This window comes from Artibeus jamaicensis, unplaced genomic scaffold, assembly GCF_021234435.1.
Source record: "Artibeus jamaicensis isolate MK-2021 breed Jamaican fruit bat unplaced genomic scaffold, CSHL_Jam_final contig_1715, whole genome shotgun sequence".
NCBI lineage: Eukaryota > Metazoa > Chordata > Mammalia > Chiroptera > Phyllostomidae > Artibeus > Artibeus jamaicensis.
In genome coordinates, this window is record NW_026521335.1 from 828,241 (window position 1) to 837,604 (window position 9,364).

Below are 9,364 nucleotides of genomic sequence, written 5' to 3' on the forward strand. Positions count from 1 at the left end.
AGTCAAAAGGCAGATCCATTTTTAATTTTTTAAGGTATCTCCATACTGATTTCCACAGTGGCTGTACCAACATGCATTCTTACCAACAGTGCAAAAAGATTCCCCTTTCTCAACATCCTCACCAGTGCTTGTTGTTTGTTGATTTATTGGTGATATCCATTCTGACAGGTGTGAGATGATAGCTCACTGTGGTTTTAATTTGCATTTCTCTGATGAATAGTGACACTGAACATCTTTTCATATGCCTATTGGCCATCTTTATGTCCTCTTTGAATAAGTGTCTATTCAGGTCCATTTTTTAATTGGATTGTTTGAGGGGATCTTTTGGTGTTGAGTTTTATTCTTTATGAATTTTGCATGTTAACTCTTTATCAGATGTATTGGTGAATATGTTCTCCCATTCTATGAGTTGTCTTTTTTTGTTGTTGATTTCCTTTGCGATGCAAAAACTTTCTAGTTTGAGTTCATTGGAGAGACCCATAGGGTCCTAGGATGTGCACAAACCCACCTACCTGGGAATCAGCCCCAGAAGGGCCCAATTTGCTTGTGAGTAGCAGAGGAAGTAACTGAAAGCCAGCAGAGAGCTGAGCAAGCCACACTGTTCCCTCTTGGACCCCTCCCACATACAGTGCCACGGTGCAGTGAAGTGAGTTGTCCTGCCCTGGCATATACATAAGGCTCCGCCCCTTACAATGTAACAGGCAAGTGAAGACAAAAAAATTTGGCCCAAATGAAAGAAGAGATCAAAGCTCCAGAAAAAAAATAAAACTAAGTGATAAAGAGATAGCTAACCTATCAGATGTTGAGTCATAGGCTGATGTTGAGCCAACCTATCAGAATTCAAAACACTGGTAATCAGGATGACCACAGAAATGGTTGAGTATGGTTGCAAAATAAAGGGGGAAGGACAGGCTATGAAAAGTGAAATAAAGGAAAATGTACAGGGAATCAACAGTGAAGGGAAGGAAACTGGGACTCAAATCAATGAAGTGGACCAGAAGGAAGAAATAAACATTTGACCAGAACAGAACAAAGAAATAAGAATTCAAAAAAATGAGGAGAGCCTTAGGAACCTCCAAGACAACCTAATCATTCCAATATGTGAATCATAGGGGCACCAGAAGGAGAAGAGGAAAACCAAGAAATTGAAAATTTATGTGAAAAAATAATGGAGAACTTCCCCAATACGGTGAAGGAAATAGATGTGCAAGTTCAGGAAGCTCAGAGTCCCAAAGAAGTTGGACCCAAGGAAGCACACACCAAGATACATCATAATTAAGTTATCTACAATTAAAGATAAGGAAAGAATCTTAAAAGCAGAAAGAGAAAAGGACACAGTTACCTACAAAAAAGTTCCCATAAAACTGTCAGATGATTTCTCAAAAGAAACCTTGCAGACAAGAAAAAAACTGGAAAGAAGTATTTAAAATCATGAAACTCAAGGACCTACATCCAAGATTACTCTATCTAGCAAAGCTATCATTTAGAATGGAAGGGCAGATAAAGTGCTTTCCAGATAAGGTCAAGTTAAAGGAATTCATCATTACCAAGCCATTATTATATGAAATGTTATCTAAGAAAAACAAGAAGATCAAAAATACAAACAGTGAAATGACAACAAACTCACAATTATCAACAATGGAACCTAAAAAAAAATGAACAAGGCAAACAACTAAAATAGGGACAGATTCAGAGAAATAGACATCACATGGAAGGTTATCAGCAGGGAGTGGGAGGAGGGAGAATGGGAGAAAAGGTACAGGAAATAAGCATAAATTGTAGGTACAAAATAGATTGCGGGAGGTTAAGAATAGTATAGGAAATGTAGAAGCCAAAGAACTTACATGTACGACCCATGGACATGAACTAAAGCGGGGAATGTGGGTTGGGGGGGCAATGTTCAGGGCACAGGGGAATAAAGGGGGGGAATAGGACAACTGTAATAGTATAATCAGTAAAATATATTAAAAAATAAATTTCAAAAAAAGATAACAGTATGGGAAATGTAGAAGCTAAAGAACTTAAAATATATTTAAAAATTAAAAGAAAAAAGAAGCTTTGGTGTTTGGTCACCTCTCAAGTGCCCCCAAATGGGGATGTGGCCCACAACCCAGGCAAGTACCCTGACTGGGAATTGAACCAGTGACCTTTTGGTTCACAGGATGGCACTCAATACCCTAAGCCACACCAGCTAGGACCCATTTAGCTTTTTTTAAGAAAAGATTTTTATAGTGGAAGACTTAAACACATGTAATATAAAAGTAGAGATCATATTAAAATGAGCCCCCTTAAAACCACTATCCTGCTTCTACCATTATCAATATATGACTAACCTTATTTTACTTATACTCCCACACTACTCAGATTATTTTGAAGTAAATCCTAGAAATTAGACTATTTCATATTTAAATATTCCAGTAGATAAAGACTCTTAAATCAATATAACCACAATACCATTATCACATGTGGAATAAATTAACAATAATTTTTTAATTTCATGAAACATAATGTTAATATTTACCTTTTTTCATCTTATACATATTAAAAATAGTTTGAATTGAGATACAAATGAAGTCCATACTTTGCAAAACCATTGAGTTATTTTTGTATCAATATGAATTTATGGATTTAACTATATTTTATATGTGTCAACCCATTGCAGCTTTATCTTAATTGATACTCATGTTGTCTCATCTTTATTCAATAGGAACTTACTCAAATTCACTTCTGAGTCCAGAGTCCGGGTATTTGGCATGACAGTAGTGCTCTTTAGTAGCCTCTTTTCTTTCTAGTACAACAGCCTTTGCAAGTTTATCTTGAACAATTACTGCTCCAGACCTGGAATCAGCCATTTCTCCAGGAGATCTCATTCCTTTTAGTGGAAATAATGCTTAGATACCACATTCTAGGTACCAGGAGTATCACTGATACCAGATTGACCATTATTTGTAAGCCTTCAATAGGCAGAGCTAGGGAATTTTATATGAATGTATATATGAACAGATTAAATGGATCCCAAGCTCACACTGATACTTCAACTACAATTTCAAGACTGGAGTGTTTAACTTAACTTTATCAGTCTTGAATCTGTACCTCTTTTCAAACATACTAAAAATTCCAGCTTTCTAAAATACTAACTTACTAACACAAGTACCCCTTAATTTATCCTATACTGTTTCAAAATAACAATACTGAGCCTACTACCAGTAGATTATTACTGAGAGCAATTTTAAGATTTTAGAGGGGAACAGGTATCTTCCCCACCCCCCACTTCAGGCCATATCCCACTAAAGTTGTAAGTCAGTCACTGTATTTTGAAGTCACTTGGAATACTTCTCTCTATCGTTATGCCACCACCTGAGTACACAGTTTCATTCATTTATTTCATTTTAATTCAGTTTTTAGGGATTCTTTTCAAATGTATGTAATTATGCAAAACATTTATATGAATCCAAAGCCAAATCAACAACATGAAGTATATTCAAGAAGCCTAGCCATTAGTTCTGGCCTCTCAAAACTATTTCCTTCCTTTCTTGACAGTAGGTACTCATTTAGACCATTCATATTTCATCTTCCCATTAAAGAAATAAAATATACATATATTAGCATTTTTCCTTACTTAAGTCAACTATATTATACATACTTTTCTCCACCTTGTTTTTTTCCCCACTTAGCATTTTGTTAATAAAATTTTTAATACTTTGAAACAGGCAAAAGAGAGTCTCAGGTGCCCTTTCAGTGGAGGGTGGGCATTGCCCAGCAGACCTGGAGGTGCGCAGGATTTTCTGACTCTATAAAGATGTGCAACTTTGATTGATTTTCTTTTGGCAAGCCTATTTCACAACTTTGTAGGGGTAGAGTAAATTTCTAAAAAACTAATAATTAGGCGAATTATTCCTTTACATAGCAATGCAAATGAATTTTGTCTAGTAGATTCCACTGAATAGAGAATGTAAATAGCTGTCACTTGAATTCTTATTTAAATCAGTTTTAATATCTTACTGATTCGTTATTAATTAATGAGTTGAATAAATCTTTGGCACATGCTAATTTTCATTTGTACAAGAATCGTGTTTTGACTTCCGGCCAAGATGGAGGTGTAGGTGGAAACATTGTGCCTCCTTGCACAACCAAGTTTAAAGACAACAAAGTTTTAGTAACAAAAACGCAACCAAAACCCAGAAAATTGAAAGTATGGAAGTCCGACAACAATGAACCATTCAGCCAGACTAGCAAGAGGGGCGGAGTCAGCAGCTGGTGGAGTCAGCAGCTGGTGGAGTGGGATCACACAGGAAAAAGTGGCAGACCGACCTAGGCTCTCAGGTGGCAGTTGGCAGATCGCAGGCATGGGTTGGCAACGGGTGGATCCAGTGGGGGTGCAAGGTGGTTGGCTGACCGCGGTCACACATTCACATTCAGATAAACCAGGTGAAGGAGCAAGCAGTGAGAAAGGCCACTCAGGCTAGGGCCCCAGTGACAGGAATTAAAGCCTAAAAGCACTGATTCGAAAAACTTTCGGGGTCGAGGTGCTGGGAGAAGCTCCCAGGCTCACAGAGAGTTTGTTGGAGAGACCCACAGGGTCCTGGAGGGTGCACAGGCTCACACACCAGGATGCTGGCACCAGGGGAGCCCGGTTTGCTTGCGGGAAGCAGCAGAGGGGACTGAAATCTTAGAGACAGCAGAACAAACCCCATTGCCCCTCTCTGACCCCACCCCCACATACAGCATCACAACCCAGGGACTTGGTTGCCCTACCCTGGTGAACACCTATGGCTCCGCTGCTCATACCTGACAGGGGCAAACAGACCAAAACATTATGACTCAAGAAGAAGAACAGCTCAAAGCCCCAGAGCCAATACTTCTAAGCAACCAGGAGATAGCCAATCTACCAGATGCATAGTTCAAAACACTGGTGATCAGGATGCTTCACAGAACTGGTTGATTTTAGTCACAAATTAGATGAACAAATGAAGGCTAAAGTAAGTGAAATGAAGGAAAATGCACAGGGAACTGGGAAGGAAACTGGGACTCAAATCAAGGGAGTGGACCAGAAGGAAGAAAAAAATGACCAAACAGAAAAGAATGAAGAAACAAGAATTCAGAAAAATGAGGAGAGGCTTAGGAACCTCCAGGATACCTTTAAATGTTCCAACATCCAAATCATAGGGGTACCAGAAGGGGAAGAGGAAGAGCAACAAGTAGAAAACTTATTTGAACAATTAATAAAGAACTTCCCCAATCTAGCAAAGGAAATAGACTTCCAGGAAATCCAGGAAGCTCAAAGAGTCGCAAAGAAGTTGGACCCAAGAAGGAACACACCAAGGCACATCATCATTACATTAGCCAAGATTAAAATGAAGGAGAGAATGCCAGAAGCAGCAAGAGATAAGGAGACAGTCACCTACAAAGGAGTTCCCATCAGACTGTCAGCAGATTTCTTAAAAGAGACCTTACAGGCAAGAAGGGGATGGAAAGAAGTATTCCAAGTCATGAAGGGTAAGGACCTACACCCAAGATTGCTCTATCCAGCAAAGCTTTCATTTAGAATGAAAGGGCAGATAAAGTGCTTCTCAGATATGGTCAAATTCAAGGAGTTAATCATCACCAAGCCCTTATTATATGAAATGTTAAAGGGACTTATCTAAGAAAAAGAAGATAAAAAAGATGAACAGTGAAAGGACAGCAAACTCACAGTTACCAACAACCACACCTAAAACAAAAGCAAATTAAGAGGACAGCTAGATCAGGAGCAGAACCATAGAAATGAAGATCACATGGAGGGTTACCAACAGGGGAGTGGGAGGACGAGAAGGGGGAAAAAGCTACCGAGAATAAGTAGCATAGACGGTAGGTAGAAAATAGACAGGGGGGAGGGCAAGAATAGTATGGGAAATATAGAATCTAAAGAACTTGTGACACATAGACATAAACTAAAGGGGGGAATAGTGGAGGAAGGGGTGTGCAGGGTGAAGGGGAATGAAGGGGGGAAATGGGACAACTGTAACGGCATATTCAACTTCTTCTAAATAATACTTTAGCAAATAAGTGCTGAAAATAACTCCATAGGAGTATATGTAGTCCTCATTTTTTTGCCATATAGCATCTTTTATGCAATCTTCTTATGTTTGAAAAATTTCCCAAAATTTTGCTTCTGCCTCCATTGCTATTAAGGCACCAAAATGTGACCTAGAGTTGGACAACCAGACACACACACATTTGACAGTGAGAGTGGGTTTGTGAGGAGGGAGGCCCATGTGAATCCGCCTTTTGGCAAGGATGGTAGAGGAGGTGAGCAGCAGCAGATCTGGTGTCTAGTTCTCCAGCATCACCTGTATGAGTTGTAGCGTTCATGTCAAATATGTGTCTGCTCAGGAGCATTCTAGGTTGAGCCTTTCTCTCTGTGTGGTTCAAGTAATGTTCTGGTTTCATAATCTCCAAGCCTGCCTGACTTTCTGGTCTTCCCAGAGATTTTGTGAGCTTCCAACCATTGTAAAGTAAATTGCAGTACCCAGACAGATTAACCTAATCATGACTCCTATGGGTGTGGAGAGTTTGGAGAAACAAGGGCTTGGTCTCACAAAGTGGATTGGACGGGTGTTTTTCCCAGATCGTGACGAGAAGAAACTCGAAAAGAAAGCTCCATGGGATCCTCTACTTCATATTGTCCTTTTCTCTGTCCTTTTCCCCAGCTGATATCATAACCTGATTTTTTTGCTTTTAGCCTTGGCACTTCACATGTACTCACACCTCCAGAACATATACAGTTCAACTTCCTTAGTGAGGAAGTGTTCATAAAAACAAATCCTTTCAACAAAATGAAGAATATACACAACTCTTTCAAGAAGAGTCCATGGTTTTTTTGGTGTTTTTTTTTTTCAGTCATTATTTCTCTGACTGACGGGGTCTATAAACCTACACTTAGTTCAGAGCATGACTTGGTAATTGGGTAACAGATATACACTTTTCTGCCTTTATTCTTGGATATTGCCTAATGGGACTTAGGCTTGTCCAAAATCATGGTGGAAGTAAGTGGTAGGACTGGAACTCAGAGTTCACACTCTTTTCAACACCCCTTGCTGCCTGGACTACATATTGTACTTCCCACTGGGCTGCAGCAGTAGTGCCCTGGCACTGGCTCCCCCCAGTATTGGCTCCTGAGAACTACTTGTGCCCATTTCTTCCTAACTCTCCCTTCACTGGCATTACATTGGTAGCTTGAAATGGGCCACTATGGAAAAAAATAGTCCCACCCGCCTATTTTTCCCAGAGATGGCGAGTTTTATTTTGTCTTGTATGGATAGAGGTTTGATTTGCTCTCGCATGGTCCAGGATAGAGAGAGACTCAGAGAAAGTGTAAGAGGTGGAGGTCTATTTAATGTAATCTTCCACCTCGTTTTCACCTTCACCAACAGAGAGAGAAGCATACTTGCTTGGAAGCTGGATTTTCTTGAGGTTTCTTTGGCTCAGGTGCAATTCAGGAATCTTGATCTTTTTGCCATCTTTCCTATCGGACTCCTTCCAGTGATCTTTGTTCTCTCCATCTCCTGGACCGTGGCTGGAGTTCCCACTTTGGCCCCTTGGGATACGCCCCCCAACTACTTTATTTTCATCTTTCCTTGCTGGCCCTCACTCAGGTGGTTGAGCTGGAACTATTTTCTCCCCACCACTTGTAGGGGATTGCTCCCCTGGGACTGCTCTGGGATGGAGCGGGAGGGTTAGAGCTTCGCCTCACCCAGGCATTCTCCTTTGGTGGAGGGGCTGGCATTACCTATAGAGGCTGCTCACGTTTGGGAGGCTTAGAAGTCGGAGAGTGACAGTCTTCCTCTTTACAGTTTGATTTGCTAGAGACTTCTCTCCTTCGGGCATTCCGATCTGACTTCTGCCCGATGTGGTTGAGTTCCTCGTCTGTGAGGACTCACTGCCTGACCTTGACCGTTCCCTTTCTGAGTTTGCTCACTTCACCAGCTTGGGTGCCCCTCCCGTGGCCACTGTTCTAATTTGGGTCATCCAGCTGAGGCTGCAACTTCTGTTCCTTCTGTAGCCACTCCTCTACTTCCCGTTCTCTAGCAGTTGTGACAACAGGCCTCGCCCCTCCAAAGGCAGAGGCCCCCAGACTGGACTGGGAGGTGCTAGCCGGGAAATCATGTTCCTTGGGAGTGCCCCAAAGCTTTAGATTCAGTTTGGGTCTTTATGGGGTGGCGGGAAGGCGGGGTAGGGGAGGCTTTACCATCTGCCTATGATCAACGGGAGAGTAACCAATCATCTCTGGAATACCACGACCAATCATCACATCTGTCCTATCCATCCTCCTAGCGGTCCCTGCCTCCCCTGTAATCGTCATCCCCATGGTACCTGCTACTATATGCTCTTCTGTCACTGCCTATCCTGGAATCGTAGCCTCTGTCATAGTCTCTGCTGCCTCTGTCATAACGATCCCAGCCACCGTTACCAATCCATATCCCAGCATGGACCATCATGATAACCGTCCCGATCCGTAACACACTATCAGTCTGAATCACAATGACATGGATGCTGGTCTCCAAAGCTCTCGTTACCTCTTCTACGTGGGTAGTAATCAGAGCTCTCTGTGCCAGGACCGGCCCTCCAGTCTGTATGTTTTGTCAGAATCCCAGTTTCTATCTCAGTGGAAAGAACAACGATCCCTATCTTTTTCTGGGTTTGATCAACAATATCCCCTCAGTTCTCCTGGTACTTAGAAACTCTTCATTGAGACTCAGGGCATTGAACAAGAAATCCAGGTTCTCACACTCAGCATAACCAAAACCTTTCAGCCTTTCTGGATTGCTAGGTTCATGTGGTAAATGTACTGAACTGATATTTAATCCTCTAAAGAACTTCATAATGGAGCCCTGGCTGGTGTACCTTAGTGGATTGAGTGCCAGTCTGTGAACCAAAAGATTGCTGGTTTAATTCCCAGTCAGGGCACATGCTTGGGTTGCAGGCCAGGTTCCCAGCTGGGGCCCTGTGAGAGGCAGCCTATCAATGTTTCTCTCTCACACACGTTGTTTTTCTCCCTCCCTTCCCTTGAGGGCCCCTGGCAACACTGGGCTCAGGAGCAGTGGGTAGGATGGACCAGCCAATTGGAGGTGCCTTATACAGTCATCGACATTACTGTGCCAACTTGGTTGAAACATCTCCTTCCAAGTCGGAACCAGCTCTGCTGACTAGTTTGGCAATATAGGTGCTTTCTCCACCAGTCCGTCCATCCTCAGCCAGAAGAGGGGATTCTTTGCTGAGGCCCCCATATTGGGAGAGGGAGAGAATGAAAAGGTACCGCCCTTCTTCTGGAGAGCCAGTTAAATACCAGCATATAACTTCGCTGGAGTGACTTCCTCAGATGGCA

General features: G+C 41.9%; 1 pseudogene; it reads right to left on the bottom strand.

Moving 5' to 3' along the window:
• Positions 1–7,075: 7,075 nt before the first annotated feature.
• Positions 7,076–8,912, bottom strand: LOC119035272 (eukaryotic translation initiation factor 4B-like; annotated as a pseudogene).
• Between the last annotated feature and the right edge of the window lie 452 nt (positions 8,913–9,364).